At 39.1% G+C, this 15,492-nt stretch overlaps 3 non-coding genes and 1 pseudogene across 3 annotated transcripts; all 4 read right to left on the reverse strand.

Moving 5' to 3' along the window:
* Nucleotides 1-1,855: 1,855 nt before the first annotated feature.
* Nucleotides 1,856-2,019, reverse strand: LOC127642037 (U1 spliceosomal RNA). The gene has a single exon (XR_007970254.1). It is a non-coding gene; the product is annotated as a U1 spliceosomal RNA (small nuclear RNA).
* A 4,839-nt stretch (nucleotides 2,020-6,858) lies between these two features.
* Nucleotides 6,859-7,031, reverse strand: LOC127642039 (uncharacterized; annotated as a pseudogene).
* A 7,403-nt stretch (nucleotides 7,032-14,434) lies between these two features.
* Nucleotides 14,435-14,598, reverse strand: LOC127642036 (U1 spliceosomal RNA). The gene has a single exon (XR_007970253.1). It is a non-coding gene; the product is annotated as a U1 spliceosomal RNA (small nuclear RNA).
* A 394-nt stretch (nucleotides 14,599-14,992) lies between these two features.
* Nucleotides 14,993-15,183, reverse strand: LOC127642038 (U2 spliceosomal RNA). Its single transcript, XR_007970255.1, has one exon. It is a non-coding gene; the product is annotated as a U2 spliceosomal RNA (small nuclear RNA).
* Nucleotides 15,184-15,492: the final 309 nt, after the last annotated feature.

Genomic DNA, 15,492 nt, shown 5'->3' on the forward strand with positions numbered 1-15,492 from the left:
TAGCACTTATAGGCTATAGCACTTTATAGCTTGCATATTGCATAGCTTGCATATAGCACTAGCATATAGCTTGCATATTGCATAGCTTGCATATAGCACTAGCATGTAGCTTGCATATTGCATAGCTTGCATATAGCACTAGCATATAGCTTGCATATAGTATAGCATATAGCTTGCATATTGCATAGCTTGCATATACACTAGCATATAGCTTGCATATACACTAGCATATAGCTTGCATATAGCACTAGCATATAGCTTGCATATAGCACTAGCATATAGCTTGCATAGCACAGAACTTGCATATTGTTGTCCTACTGTTAGTTTATTGTTCTCATTTGTAAGTCGCTTTGGATAAAAGTGTCTGCTAAATGAATGTAAAGGAGACTTATTATAAGACTATTTATTTAATATTTAATATTTATTTTTTATTTAAATAAAGGATAAATAAAAAGAAATATTAAATAAATAGTCAGGCCATAAAATAATTAAATATTTATTTGAGTTTCTGATAGCTACCAAGCTGGATATATATATATATATATATATATATATATATATATATATATATATATATATCTCATAATAATGATATTTGTAAGCAAGAGATCATTCATGGGGGTGGCGGTAATGAACTAAAACAGTCTGCAACCGCCGTTAAAAAAAAAATAAAAAAGAAGAATCGCCACGTCACACTGCAACTTCACCACAGGAAAAGTATCCTACCGATGCTGCAGATCGACACGTGGAGATCGAGACACTGCGTGTACGAAAACAGGTAAGTTAAAAAAAACAACCATCAATTTAATATGTTATTCAGTTAAGTTTAGATCACATCAGATGAAGTGAATTATCTAAGTCTCATATGCCCCTTAATACCTTGAAATACTTGCGCGGGGTCGACAAATGCGCGGGCGCATTTGCTGGTTTCCCCCACTGTTTTCACATTATTCATGAAAATATGTCATCGGTGGTAAACCATTTAGTTCCTGTTACATATATTTATTGAAATACTTAGTGGTATAGAGTTTGTGATGGAATTGACAGCAAATTAGAAAATTCTTCTTTTAAGAGATTTTGTCATTAGTGTTGTCGACACTTGCATTATTCGTTAAACAAAATTCAGTCATAAAATAATCAACCAAAGTCGAGTTGCCCTTTATGAATAATAATAATAATAATGACAATATGTTAAATAACTGTTTTACCCTCAGCTTCAATGGGAAAAGCTGAACTGATTATAAATGCTTTCTTTTTTTATTTGTATTTTTATTTTGGAAATATCCCTTTCATATGTAAGCACATCCTGGCGTTTAGTTTTTTTTTTTTAACCCAGTATTTATATGTCCATCTTCTGTTTCCTCCCTGTGCTTTCATATAATTGTTAATTGACTGAATTTTCCACTAAACTTAACATCAGTAAGATTGGAGGGAAAGCAGAATCCGTTGTCAGCATGTCTTTCTTCATCTTGTGGGGTTTTTAAAGATAGCATCATTGAACTTTAACGTTTATGTTTCTTACGTTGAAATGATCAGTGACAACGCAAGGCTTTCTTTTCAACGGAGGGACATGCATACGAATGTTACAATATTTAAACGTGTTTTTGAACGTGTTCACGTTACGTGAGGATTCCGTTTCTACAGATGGAGATGCAAATGAGAAATAAACAAGACCATTGCTTAGGATTCAAAATATTGTATAAAAGAAAGCGAGCCTTTCAACATTGTTTAATGCTGTCTTAAAATCTAAACAGTGCAAAACGAATGATCAGGTTGGCGTTTATGGGAAGCACCTCAATTGAGAGCACGCCCGACAAACACAACAGAGATAGTTTTCTTTTTTTAAACGGATGACCAGGGGAGAGCGCGGACGCAGTCCCCTACTACCAGAAATTATGCAGTCGAGATTCCCACATTTGGGGAATTCGCAAAGGTCAGCACAACCGAAGTGCAATGGCCGAGCCTCACCCTGGGTGAACCACCTTCATGATCATAGTGTCTCCCATAACAGGTGAGTGCAAGGGTTTTGGGGCAGAGGGCCCATTCTCCTCTTTACCATTCATACCAACGTTGTCCTCATACACAAACAAATCATCCACAACTCCTAGTGCATGAATGCGCTTTGCAATTAAACAGGCGTGTACACAAACTTTAAACCCCAACTTTTATTGCTACCAAGTCTGTGTATTAGTTCTCTGCCTTGTGACAGTTTGTGGTCTCAGGAGTGAACGACAACAGCACTATACTATGGCGCTTACTCCGTGCCAAAATCAAACATTCGACCGACCGATCGAACGTCTATCCGAACGTCTTGTACTTTTGAGCGTCTTACCGAGCGGGTTGACCCACGTTACGACCTGACGTGACGTCAACGTCTTGAAAATAGCAGTTTTTTTAACCATGCAAGTATCCTGTGTATAAATATTGTGTATTATTACACAAGCTAATGTGTAAAGACTATAAATGGACATTAAAGGCAATACATATAAATATTGTACCCCTAAAACAACACTAAAACATTTCTCCTGAATCCTGTGCATGTGAGGCTATGTGTTTTACTTCCAAAGAGCAGAAATACTGTAGGCTAGCCTATATACAGTCATTCAATAGTCTTAATTTGACCAATATAATCATTTTAACTAGTTTTTATTGTTCATTTTATTGCCCAATGTACAATGTTCTCACAGTCCATAAAAGAAAGCACTCCCAAATTAATAAATGTAGCCTTTCATTTAAAAAGAAGGTTTTCATAAATATATATTATATTTATATATTTGGAAATACAGATAGACCTAGCCTATATAGAATATCCATTTATACACACACACACACACACACATTTATATTTTAAACTGTTGTGACCTGTGAATCTACAGTTTAAAATATTTGCAGAACTTAAAAAAAGCTAAGTACAATTTATTGTAATAATATTGTTACTGAAAGTTTTATATAGTATAATTAAAATAATTTACTTTTCCAACAAATGTTACAAGTCCAGTACTGTCATGGTGCTCTTCGGTCACTTTTGACCAAACAATTTTCTGTTTTGAATTTTAAAATTCACAATTACACACAAATGAACTGTAGGGCTATTACCACACAGCATAATTGAGTCAGAAGACTGAAATAAGAGGTGGAAATGAGATCAGATCCAGATGGATTAAGCTGTGATAAAATATTTGCTGTTTATTTTTTATTTATTGATTTTTTTCTGTTATGTGTAACAAAATGCTTTCTCTGTATTCAGGTTTGACTGTAATAATAGCCTAATGCAAATATATTTTTTTATTGACTCTTGTGTGCATGATCTGAAAGCACTGTTTGATTTTGAGCACAGATAAAATGGTTTTGAGTCTTTTTTTTTTTTTTTTTTTTTTTTTTTTTGAAAGAAGAGTCAGATGTTCTCTGAATGTAGTTTGAAAATTTGGTTTTGTGTTTAAGGTTTTAAAAAATTAATGATGTTTCCAAGAAATGTGTTTTAGCAATTCAGGAAACCTGTAGGCTAATATATTAAAAACATTCATACTATTTTTTTTATACATAGGCTATCACACAGATAACAAACTAATAAAAAGTTAATCTAATCAAGCATAATCTCAGTCTTAATAAAATTTACTAAATTATCATAATCTTTCACAAATAGACATCATAAATGTTAAAGTGGAAAGGTTTATTTAAAAAATTTGTATAACAGTTCTAATATTACATATAGACATAGTCAGCTGAATATACTTTACTTTGTAATTAAGGTTCGTTGATTTTCATGTCTGCCACATATAAACAATGAGCCAAAACGAAATTATTGATAATTTTCATAAAATCATATGTAACACGTTCCTACGTGTGCTGACGTGTTGTTAACGCGTTCCTATGGCGACCGGTCGGAAGTGCGAGTAACCGATCGTCATCCCAACGTGTGAAGACACGTTGTAACACGTTTGTGTTTTTCTTACCTTAGTTTAACTTCTTATGCTTTTATTGTGTCCTCTAACTAGTCCACATTTGATTAGTGCAATGGCTGATGGCTTAGAAAGTTATGTGCGGTGTAGGCTATTATTAAAGTTAAATATAGCAGAGGCTAAATATTATTGACAAATCTGGCATGCTTTAACGGCTATTTCGGAAAAGCACGATATTATACATAATTTTTATATATCTCCCATTAAATCGGAAGGTTTAGGAATAGATCTAATTTCGGAATGTGTCTTATTTAATAGAAATACGCTCTACCACATTCAAATGCAGCGAAAACTGCAATCAGTATCCCATCTGCTTTGCCTAAATATAAAAATCATAGACAATGAATCATATAAAGTAGGCTACATAAAATATCCTGACCATTTATATCAGACAAATTGACATATCAAATGCAAAGCCGGCCTACATGTCTACTTTATGATACCCTTAAGAGTGTAAGAGATAAATTCAACGTAGACAAGTGTACTGTGTATTGATAATCTTATCAGACCATTTCTCTTCGTTAACTGTAAAATTGGCGAGAATAATATAAAAAAAAATTTTTTGAAAGTAGCCTAGGCCTATTCTTTCTGCATGGCATTTTTTTTCTTCTTATAGTTCAATAATCAAAATTGTTACGTTAGGATGGCTATTTGTGTCATGGTGCTAAAACAAGCCTGCTGAGACGCTCGTGTTGACATGCAAGTTAAATTTATTCTCTTAACTTCTCACTATTTACCACAAATAGCGTAATCAAATAACCAATTTACAAATAAGCTATTATTTGAAGGATACAGATTTCTCTTAATATAACAGTTATTCAAAAATATTTTTTTGTCTGCTTGCACATGATTGCATAGCAAAATATGTTAGAGCGGAGATATGTTTTACTTGTAATACAACTATGATTTACAGTGGCATGTTTTTCTTTTTAGTAAAAGTGCATGTAAAAAATAACATCAATATTTTGCCTGATAAGGACAAATAGATATGGTTGATAATAAAACATTTACCAGAGAATTATAAAAATCGCAGATTAGTAACAACAGTTTGAACATGCGCTGCATGTCTGTCAACAAAAATAAAATAGATTATATTTCATCTATAAAAAAGTCGTTTCATTTCAATTGTTTCCAATAAAGAGCTGCAATCTCTATGGATGTGATATAAATGCATTTTTAAGTTAAGTTTAAGGGTAAGGGCAGGGATTAGTGTTAAAATCATGCTTTTGTATTTATGACATCAAGGCTACTTTATTTGTTCATAGACGGAAGTAATTTAAAATGTTATTTGTGTATTGTAGGCTAGCTAGCCTACTTTTCAGTAGCTATAATAGGCCTACAGAGAATGTCCGTAGACAGGCTTTGGCCTACAGCAAAACTACAGCTCATCCAAGGATATTTTACGGAGCTGTCAACACTGGAAACTCCGACGGCATGCAGTCAGTTGATGAACACCCAATTTATAAATAAAATGTATGTTATTAATAAATTGTATACTATTATCAATGTACAAGACTACAAGTTTCGTGCTTGTGTTTCCGCCCCGTTTTATTCGTTGCACCCGCTTCGGAAAATTGCATTATCTAATTTAGATTAATCAATATTCAGGAATTGGCCGGGTTTTTTCCCTCCAACGTGAATAAGAACCGTGAAAAAAATTGCTTATACAGAAAAATAAATTAGGATTAAGATAATTATTATATATTTTAATGATTATATAGCCTATTATATATATATTAGTCTCTAACATACTATTATTAGCACTCTTTCTAATGTCAAAATATGCAATCTTTCAGAAGTCTTTATAGGCCTACATTAACAAGGATTTGGGACGATTATAATGCCATGCTGCAAACCACTTTAATAATATGTTTACAAGATGAGAACAGGAGAGACAGTGAAAATTCATGTTAGAAACAGTGACCTCTCTCTCTCTGACAGAAGAAATGTATATATCAGAGTTCATCTATCAGAGTAGCCTATCCAAAACCATCAACAGCTTGTTATGTTACAGTAACTCAGCCCACGAGTCAGCGGAGGCAGCAAAGGCAATTTCAGAAGGAAGAAAACGAAATCATGAACAAAGTCTATTGTATAATCTTAACTGTGTCTTTCTCAATGTGTTACCAATGGTAACTTACCATGAAAAATGAATGGGCAATTAATGACAACATGGTCCCATATGGCATTGAAAACTTTTAAATTAAAATCAATTTTCTTATATCTTTTAACTCTTACTTGTAAAACAATATATCAGACAATATATAATTAATCAGTTTGACAGAAAAAAGCTTACCACTGTATGTACAGTTACAATAGGTGAGTTTGGTGTTTGAAACATTAGAGTCATGAAATACAGAGAAAGTCATGATATACCGGTGGTATCTTTTTCAGTTCATCCCTCAGAAAGACTTAGAATAGGCCTAGCCTACAACACCTTTTTTTCCAAAGGCTTATTCAGGGAAGTGCAGCAGAATGCAGGAAATGGTTGAGTATTTTAGGTAAAACATCTGTATTTAGTGCCTTTCATGTCCATTTATAGTCTTTACACATTAGCTTGGATACTTGCATGGTTAAAAAACTGCTATTTTCAAGACATTGACATCACGTCAGGTCGTCACGTGGGTCAACCCGCTCGGTAAGACGCTCAAAAGTACAAGACGTTTGGATAGACGTTCGATCGGTCGGTCGGTCGGTCGAATGTTTGATTTTGGCACGGAGTAAGCGCCATACTATACCATTCGCTTTCGGCCGACGAGTCGGCGGTTCCTTCACGGACACGCAATCACACACCTGAACAACAGCTAAAGTAAAGATTCCTCATTTGCCGCTCTCAGACGCTTATTGAATTAATGAACAAAGATCTCTACCTTTCATAACAAATGTTGATCCCCCGAAAGGGAAGCGCACCGTGCCTGGAAATACTGCAATACCAAGTCGATACGTAGAGTGGACGGAGCAAGCCCCTCTTCCATCTCCCAGGTACAAAAATCCATTTAATATATGGTCCCCCGGATAGGGGACGTATCAGATATTAAACTGATAAGAACAGATTTTTTCTTTCGAAAAAATTTTATTGTCACCATCTCTTTCATTCATTTTTCCACAATTTTTCTTTTCAAATATGTTTTCACACAATCTTACCATTTTCCTTTAACCAATAAAACAAAACATATACACACAACTTCATAATATTTGCAAAATAAAAAGGACAATTAACAAGACAAATTTAAGACACTAGTAAAATCATAAAAGTCTTAAAAGTCCATATTTTTCAATTGTGTGCTTAAAAGTCCTATTTTCAATTGTGTTAAAAGTAATGTTTAAAAATAATAAATAAAAACAACTTGGTGCCAATTTAAAATGCCATCTATTGTTCAAGACCGGGATGAGTCCCTATCAAATTGGCCATCATCCCACTCTCCAGGAAAGGCACTTGGCATGCCGCTTCTGTGCTCAGAGGAGATCCCTCTCCTCCTGCCCGCTGGCCTGCTGTTCCCATAGCCGGTGGTGGTAAGGGTGCATCTACAGGCGGCCAAAGTACGGTGGCGGCGGGACCTCTTCCGTGTGACCCCGGCCCCCGTCCGAATAACAGCGCCGGTACCCCTGCAGCGTTGATGTTACCATTTGCTCGCTGGCATGGAGGGGAACCGTAACGTGTTTCCCCACCAGCAGGTTTCTTGTGGTCCAGATGGCATCCTTGATTGAGTTGAAAGTGAGCCAGAGCGAGGTAAAGTTTTTTGCTGTACAGTCCTTCAAGCCCTGGCCCACACCAAGGATGGCGAGCTTGTAATCCATCTGGACCCTACCCGCTGGCAGGCACGGGAAATACAGGGGGCGGTCTTGGCCCACAGGTCCCGTGCAGCGCTGCACTCCCAGAGCAGGTGTCGTGACTGTCTCCGGGGCACTACACCCGGACGAGGGCAGACTGGATTCTTGGCCATGCCTCTGGAGTGCATCACCGCCCTGACCGGGAGGATCTCATGGGCCACCATCCACGCCATGTCCTTGTGCCTATTCTGGAGAGTTGGGTGGGCAGCATTTTTCCAAACATCTTTTGCCTCACCTAGTGTGAGGCCTGGGACTGGACTCACTGTTTCCGGTCCTGCACAAAAGAGACAAGAGATTTGTGGTTGGTTAAAAGGGTGACATCTTGCGACTCTAAACAATTTCTTTTTAAAAACTTCTTGATAAAATCATATTCTTTTGGAAGATTAAAAGCCACTGGGGTTGTCAAATCTTTTTTTAAAATCTTTAAAGCTCTCAGGTAAGACCCCATCCAAAAGCGGGCCATGGCTGCAGTCTTATTTTCTGTGGATGGGGTCACCGCATAACCAATATGCAGGGCAGTGAAACGGCTGGCTAAAAACAGGTGGGGGTCTGGGAGGCCTTTTCCCCCATTTTCTGGTCTTTTCTTGATGACCTCCCTTTTCAGTCTTTCCCACCTGGACCCCCACAAGAAATAAAACACTGCCCTCTCCAGGTCTAGAAGAAAACTCCTAGGGGACTAAAAACAGAGCATGTAAGTAAAAGTAAGGGTAAAATCACTGCTTTAAATATTAAAACCTTTCCTTCTAGAGTCAATTGTCTTAGTCCCCAAAACCCCAGTCTTTGCCTGACTTTCCCTAGCATGTCAGTCCAATTTCCCGTCCTCCACCCTCTTTGTCAAATTTAACCCCTAAAATTTTTAGCTCGGTCTCTTTAAAAACGACTTCAAGTCCACCTGTGTCAACGTTTCCCCAAGGCCCAAAAAGCTGGGCCTCGGACTTACTTCTGTTGAGCTTGGCCCGAGGCCCGACCGTACCAGTCTGTCACATCCATTGCTCTTCTTACTGATAAAAAGTCTGTCGCTAAAAGGGTCACGTCGTCCATGTACAGCACACAGGTCGCCGTCAGTCCACCAGTCCCGGAACGTCTAGTCCTTTAATCCATTTATCCTTTCTCAAGATCTGTGCCAGTGGCTCAATGCACGCCACATAAAGGAGAGGAGATAAAGGGCATCCCTGACGGACACCACTACAGATATTTATCATTTTGGTTAAGTGCCCATTTACAAGAATTTTGCTGACTATGTCATTGTACAGCAGTCCCACCCAGGCTATGAACCTCCCTGGAAAACCCATTTTTGTCAGTACGTGAAACAAGTACTGGTGCGAGATCCGATCAAATGCTTTTTCAAAATCTAAATTGAGGACTACTAGTCGAAAATTTCTGTCTCTCGCATAACAGATGGCATCTCTAATCAGTACTAGGCTGTCCGTGATCTTCCTCCCTGGCACAGCACAAGCTTGATCCGGTGGATTACGTCCTCTAAAACAGTCGACATACGTGTGGCTAAAATCTTACTAAAAAGCTTACAGTCAAAATTTAAAAGCGTAATCGGTCGCCAGTTCTTTAGGTCAGTCTTGTCTCCCTTTTTGTACAACAATGAAACTGTCCCTATTCTAAAGCTGTCGGGAAGTCTGGTCAAAGTCTCAAATTCTTTAAAAACGGTCAATAATTCATGTGCTAAAATATCCCAAAAGTCACATAAAACTCTAGGGGAGTCCGTCCATTCCTGGGGACTTCCCTTTTAAAACTTTTAAGAGCCTTATGAATTTCTAAAATGTTAAAATCCTGGGATAAAAAACACCTTTGCCATTGACATTTTTCTCTAAAAACGCTAAAACTTCCCTTAAAGTGTCATTATCTACTCTTTTTTGCAATACAAATCTTCATAATATTTTGTGACCTCACTTAAAACTTCTTTTGTTGTGTGCACTTCCCTCCCTCCAGTTTTTAAAGATGTTATTACCCCTCCCGTGTGATAATTTTTTTAAAGAAATACCTGGTGCACTTTTCGCCTTCTTCAATGTCTCTTTCTCTGCTTCTTAAAATGACACCTTTGCTTCGTGTTTCACTTAAAACTGACATTTCCTTTTTTATTTTTTTATATCATCACTAAAATCCAAACCGTTATTTAAAAGGTTAAAATATCTCTGTAGTCTTTTTGCAGCCCCATCATGTGCCTTTTCCCTCTGTTTTTCTTATTTTTCCCTACCTTTCTAAAAAACTGTCTTGTCCTGGCCTTTACCATCTCCCACCACTGTGCTCGTGAATCATAAAAGTCTTGGAGGGTCTGCCATTGGCCGAACTGCTCCCTATATTCTCCAACTACTTCCTCATCTTCCAACAAGGAGCAGTTCAGCCTCCACAGCCCTCCCCTACAGTCACACCGGTGGGGAGTGCAAGGGTGCAAGACAGCATCAAGTGGTCGGAAAAAAGAGGGGGTCAATGTTGCATCGGATGGCGGGCAGTCCCTTGTAAAAACATAGTCGATTCGAGAGGCTCTGGCCCCATCACCACTAAACCAGGTGAAGCCCTCCTCTCCTTGATGCATTTTTTAAAACAGTCGACTAGCTTAAAATCTTTGACTAAACCCTGCAATAAAACCGAAGTCTTGTCAGCCTTAAAATCCTCTCCAACCCTCTTTCTGTCTTTCTGCGTTAAAACACAGTTAAAATCCCCTGCCACTACTAGGGGAACCCTACCTAACATGTGGGGCTGCAGGTCTTCTAAAAGCTCATACCTTTCATTTTTATCAGTAAAACCATACACATTTAAAATGTTAAAATCCTTGTCCAAAAAAGTCATGTTTGCTAAAATTGCCCACCCATCCCTAACCACAGTGCTACCCTTCACCACAATGTTGGGATTATTTATTAAAATGACAACACCGTCACATTTGTTTTGGTTGGATCCACTCCATAGTGAGGGACCTGGAGTCCACATCTCCTCCCACTTCCTATAATTTGTTAAAAAGGCAGAGCACACTCTTGCAATAAAAACACATCTGACTTACAAGACTTTAAAAAGGATAAAACACTCTGTGCTCACAGAGTAGACCTCACACTTCTCACATTTATTGTAGAGATAGTGAGGGCCATGAGCAGTGTGATTAAAAGGTATGGGCTATTAAGAAACATTGTATATTAAAATCACAGAGATATAATTAAAATCATATTAAAACTTGTGACACTTACGTCTCCTTTAACCTGGAAGACCCAGGGTCAGGAGGGTAGGTGCTCGAAGCCTCCTGGGCTACAGAGAAATTCTCTTGCAGCTCTTTTGGCGACGATGATTTTAGCTTCACATGCAGAAAAGAGACCTCATTTGGGGATCCAAAAGGCCACACATGGTCCAGACAGCCCGAAAAGGAGCTGTCTGGGCACTGCATTGGCCTAAGCTTTTTTCCTCTGTTTCAAGCAAAGGGGATCCTGCGGGCCTTTTCTGCACTTGAGCGCTTGGGAGTGAACACCCAGTTTCACTCCCACTCGAAACTCGCTTGGAGGGAGGAAACTGTTTCCTCCTCCCCTCCTCCATTTCTGATTCAATATTCTTTGGGGAGGGAGGAGTTTCCTCAACCTGTTCCAGTACTCGGTTAGACTCCACCCCCATGACCGCCCCACTTCCTTCCTCCTGTCCAATCCCGGAGGCTGGCTGGGAATTTGAATTTCCCGCCAAAACCTCCGGTCCCGCCTCCTCCTCTCTAAGTATTATGGTTTTGTATGGTTGTGGGGCAGCCATTTTGTTTGCTTTTAATTTGTTGGCAAAGCTTTTAGGGCAATCTCTGTAGAGGTGGTTTGAATCTCCACAGAGGTTACACCGTCTGCCATTGGTACATTCCTCGAAACTGTGACCAATTTCTCTACACTTCCCACATATTATCTCTTGGCATGCTTCAGCAAGATGCCCAAATTTCGCACACTTCCTACACAACTTGGGCATCCCCTGATAATGAATGTAGCCTCTGTTCTCTCCCAACACAATCATGGAAGGTAGATGTTTCAGACCCTGGTAGCCCCCCGCGTCTTCCCATTGTTTAATGGGAATTCGCCAGGAGCATGTCCAAATGCCATCCTCATCCAACACTTTGACTGGTGGACCTCGAACAGTGCAAAATCTACCCAGCCAAATACAGATATCATCTCCAGTTACTGTTTCATTGAACATCCTGACAATCACAGTTTTAAATGTGTTGTCAGAAAGTTTCTCCGCAGAAAACATGGAAAACTGGGCCTTAACTGAATCAAACTTTTGCCAAAACCTACTCAACAAGGAAGCACTTTTGAAACTTAGGTCAAACCCTTTGTTCAGGGGCAGAGTCATTAAACAATTCAATTCATCAGGCTTAAAATTAAGGGTGTTTTGGATCAGCCTTCTGGAAAAGTCAAGCCGTGACATCTCCAGAAGCTTCCCCTCCACCTCCCTAAATAAAATCACGACGCTGTGGTGCCTCCTTGTGCCAGCACGGGCAGCTGACATTTTGGAGGCACCAACAGGCTAAAATACACAATAAAAAATTTTACAATAAAAGACTTAAAACAGCAAATAAATTAACTCAAATAAGCAATAAATATGACACAAGATAAAAATAAAAAAAACTTACCTTTTCAGTTGTCTGCAAAAGCTCGTTTCAAAATGTTCTCTCAATTGGAATAGCCCAAGGCCACAACAACGGCTAAAGGCTCCGCCCAACTGAGAAGTCGATCGCTGTCTCCACCTTCAGAACTTAGCCAAAAGGCCGAGAAGCGATGCCGTAATCACTCTGTGAGAGGACGGCCGGAAACGGAAAAGCGAGATGAGGTCATGGTGAGAGCGTCAAAGGTCACAAACTATCAAGTAGACATGGACGGTTTGACCAGTGCGGGACCAAACAAAATGGACCATGCCACTCCACGATGCAATATCAGCGTGCAACACTTTTCAGCGTAACAAGCAAAGCATTGTTCCCACCAAAAAACGATCAAATGATACTTTATTGATGTCTTTCTCTCAGCTCGAAGGCCGCTGGAGTGCCGTTGGCCGAAACCCCGTGTGGAGGCCAAACTGATCTTTCTACTCACATTTGAACATTTGGGATTTATGTTTTCTTCTGCTATGTTTTTGTGTGCCCTTCGCAATGTTATATTACACATTGGCTTTTCGTGTAAAAGGGAACAATGTGTATGCATTGTCAATGTGTGCCCAACCAACGCTGACACCACACCTAGCTTTGTTTCTATGTCTCAGTGAAGGACGCTGAAGTCTCTTGTTTCAGAGTAGCTAATCAAACGCGGGGGCCAGACAGACCTTTTTATTCTCTTATGAACGCAAATCGTGGCTTTTTTCTTTTCTTTTCTTTTCTTTTTCGGATCCATTGGGTCCAAAGTTTAACTTTGGCTCTGTACTTTTAATAATTCAGGCTAATCTCGCTTTTCTCTTACACTGAACAAGTGAGCTTGAAGTGAAGACGAAATCCTTTGTGAGCAAGTAGGAAATCCTGCGTGTTTAGGTGATGGCGTCCACTTCAGTAGCAGATACGGTTCTTTATTTCTATCTCTGTCGGATCGCTGAACGCCATATTTCCTTTGTCTTAGTTTGATACAGCGCTTCATTTCTATTTGTGAGCTCGGAGGATGCCGTGTGGTCTTTGTCTTAGTTTGATACAGCGCAAGAAAATTCAACTTGTGTAACAGAAATTCCAGTTTCAAAGTTCAGAAAAATAGGAGTCTGCTCTAAGAGATATTTAACATTTAATCTATACTGTTTTCACATTATTCATGAAAATATGTCATCGGTGGTAAACCATTTAGTTCCTGTTACATATATTTATTGAAATACTTAGTGGTATAGAGTTTGTGATGGAATTGACAGCAAATTAGAAAATTCTTCTTTTAAGAGAATTTGTCATTAGTGTTGTCGACACTTGCATTATTCGTTAAACAAAATTCAGTCATAAAATAATCAACCAAAGTCGAGTTGCCCTTTATGAATAATAATAATAATAATGACAATATGTTAAATAACTGTTTTACCCTCAGCTTTAATGGGAAAAGCTGAACTGATTATAAATGCTTTCTTTTTTATTTGTATTTTTATTTTGGAAATATCCCTTTCACATGTAAGCACATCCTGGCGTTTAGTTTTTTTTAACCCAGTATTTATATGTCCATCTTCTGTTTCCTCCCTGTGCTTTCATATAATTGTTAATTGACTGAATTTTCCACTATTCTTAACATCAGTAAGATTGGAGGGAAAGCAGAATCCGTTGTCAGCATGTCTTTCTTCATCTTGTGGGGTTTTTAAAGATAGCATCATTGAACTTTAACGTTTATGTTTCTTACGTTGAAATGATCAGTGACAACGCAAGGCTTTCTTTTCGGAGGGACATGCATACGAATGTTACAATATTTAAACGTGTTTTTGATCGTGTTCACGTTAAGTGAGGATTCCGTTTCTACAGATGGAGATGCAAATGAGAAATAAACAAGACCATTGCTTAGGATTCAAAATATTGTATAAAAGAAAGCGAGCCTTTCAACATTGTTTAATGCTGTCTTAAAATCTAAACAGTGCAAAACGAATGATCAGGTTGGCGTTTATGGGAAGCACCTCAATTGAGAGCACGCCCGACAAACACAACAGAGATAGTTTTCTTTTTTTAAACGAATGACCAGGGGAGAGCGCGGACGCAGTCCCCCACTACCAGAAATTATGCAGTCGAGATTCCCACATTTGGGGAATTCGCAAGGGTCAGCACAACCGAAGTGCAATGGCCGAGCCTCACCCTGGGTGAACCACCTTCATGATCATAGTGTCTCCCCTACCAGGTAAGTATAAGTGCAAGGGTTTTGGGGCAGAGGGCCCATTCTCCTCTTTACCATTCATACCAACGTTGTCCTCATACACAAACAAATCATCCACAACTCCTAGTGCATGAATGCGCTTTGCAATTAAACAGGCGTGTACACAAACTTTAAACCCCAACTTTTATTGCTACCAAGTCTGTGTATTAGTTCTCTGCCTTGTGACAGTTTGTGGTCTCAGGAGTGAACGACAACAGCACTATACCATTCGCTTTCGGCCGACGAGTCGGCGTTTCGTTCACGGACACGCAATCACACACCTGAACAAGAGCTAAAGTAAAGATTCCTTATTTGCCCGCTCTCAGACGCTTATTGAATTAATGAACAAAGATCTCTGTCTTTCATAACAAATGTTGATCCCCGAAAGGGAAGCGCACCGTGCCTGGAAATACTGCAATACCAAGTCGATACGTAGAGTGGACGGAGCAAGCCCCTCTTCCATCTCCCAGGCCCAAAAATCCATTTAATATATGGTCCCCGGATAGGGGACGTATCAGATATTAAACTGATAAGAACAGATACTACACTTGATCTTAGCCAAAAGGCCGAGAAGCGATGCCGTAATCACTCTGTGAGAGGACGGCCGGAAACGGAAAAGCGAGATGAGGTCACGGTGAGAGCGTCAAAGGTCACAAACTATCAAGTAGACATGGACGGTTTGACCAGTGCGGGACCAAACAAAATGGACCATGCCACTCCACGATGCAATATCAGCGTGCAACACTTTTCAGCGTAACAAGCAAAGCATTGTTCCCACCAAAAACGATCAAATGATACTTTATTGATGTCTTTCTCTCAGCTCGAAGGCCGCTGGAGTGCCGTTGGCCGAAACCCCGTGTGGAGGCCAAACTGATCTTTCTACTCAC

This window comes from Xyrauchen texanus, unplaced genomic scaffold (assembly GCF_025860055.1).
Source record: "Xyrauchen texanus isolate HMW12.3.18 unplaced genomic scaffold, RBS_HiC_50CHRs HiC_scaffold_307, whole genome shotgun sequence".
Taxonomy (NCBI): Eukaryota; Metazoa; Chordata; class Actinopteri; order Cypriniformes; family Catostomidae; genus Xyrauchen; species Xyrauchen texanus.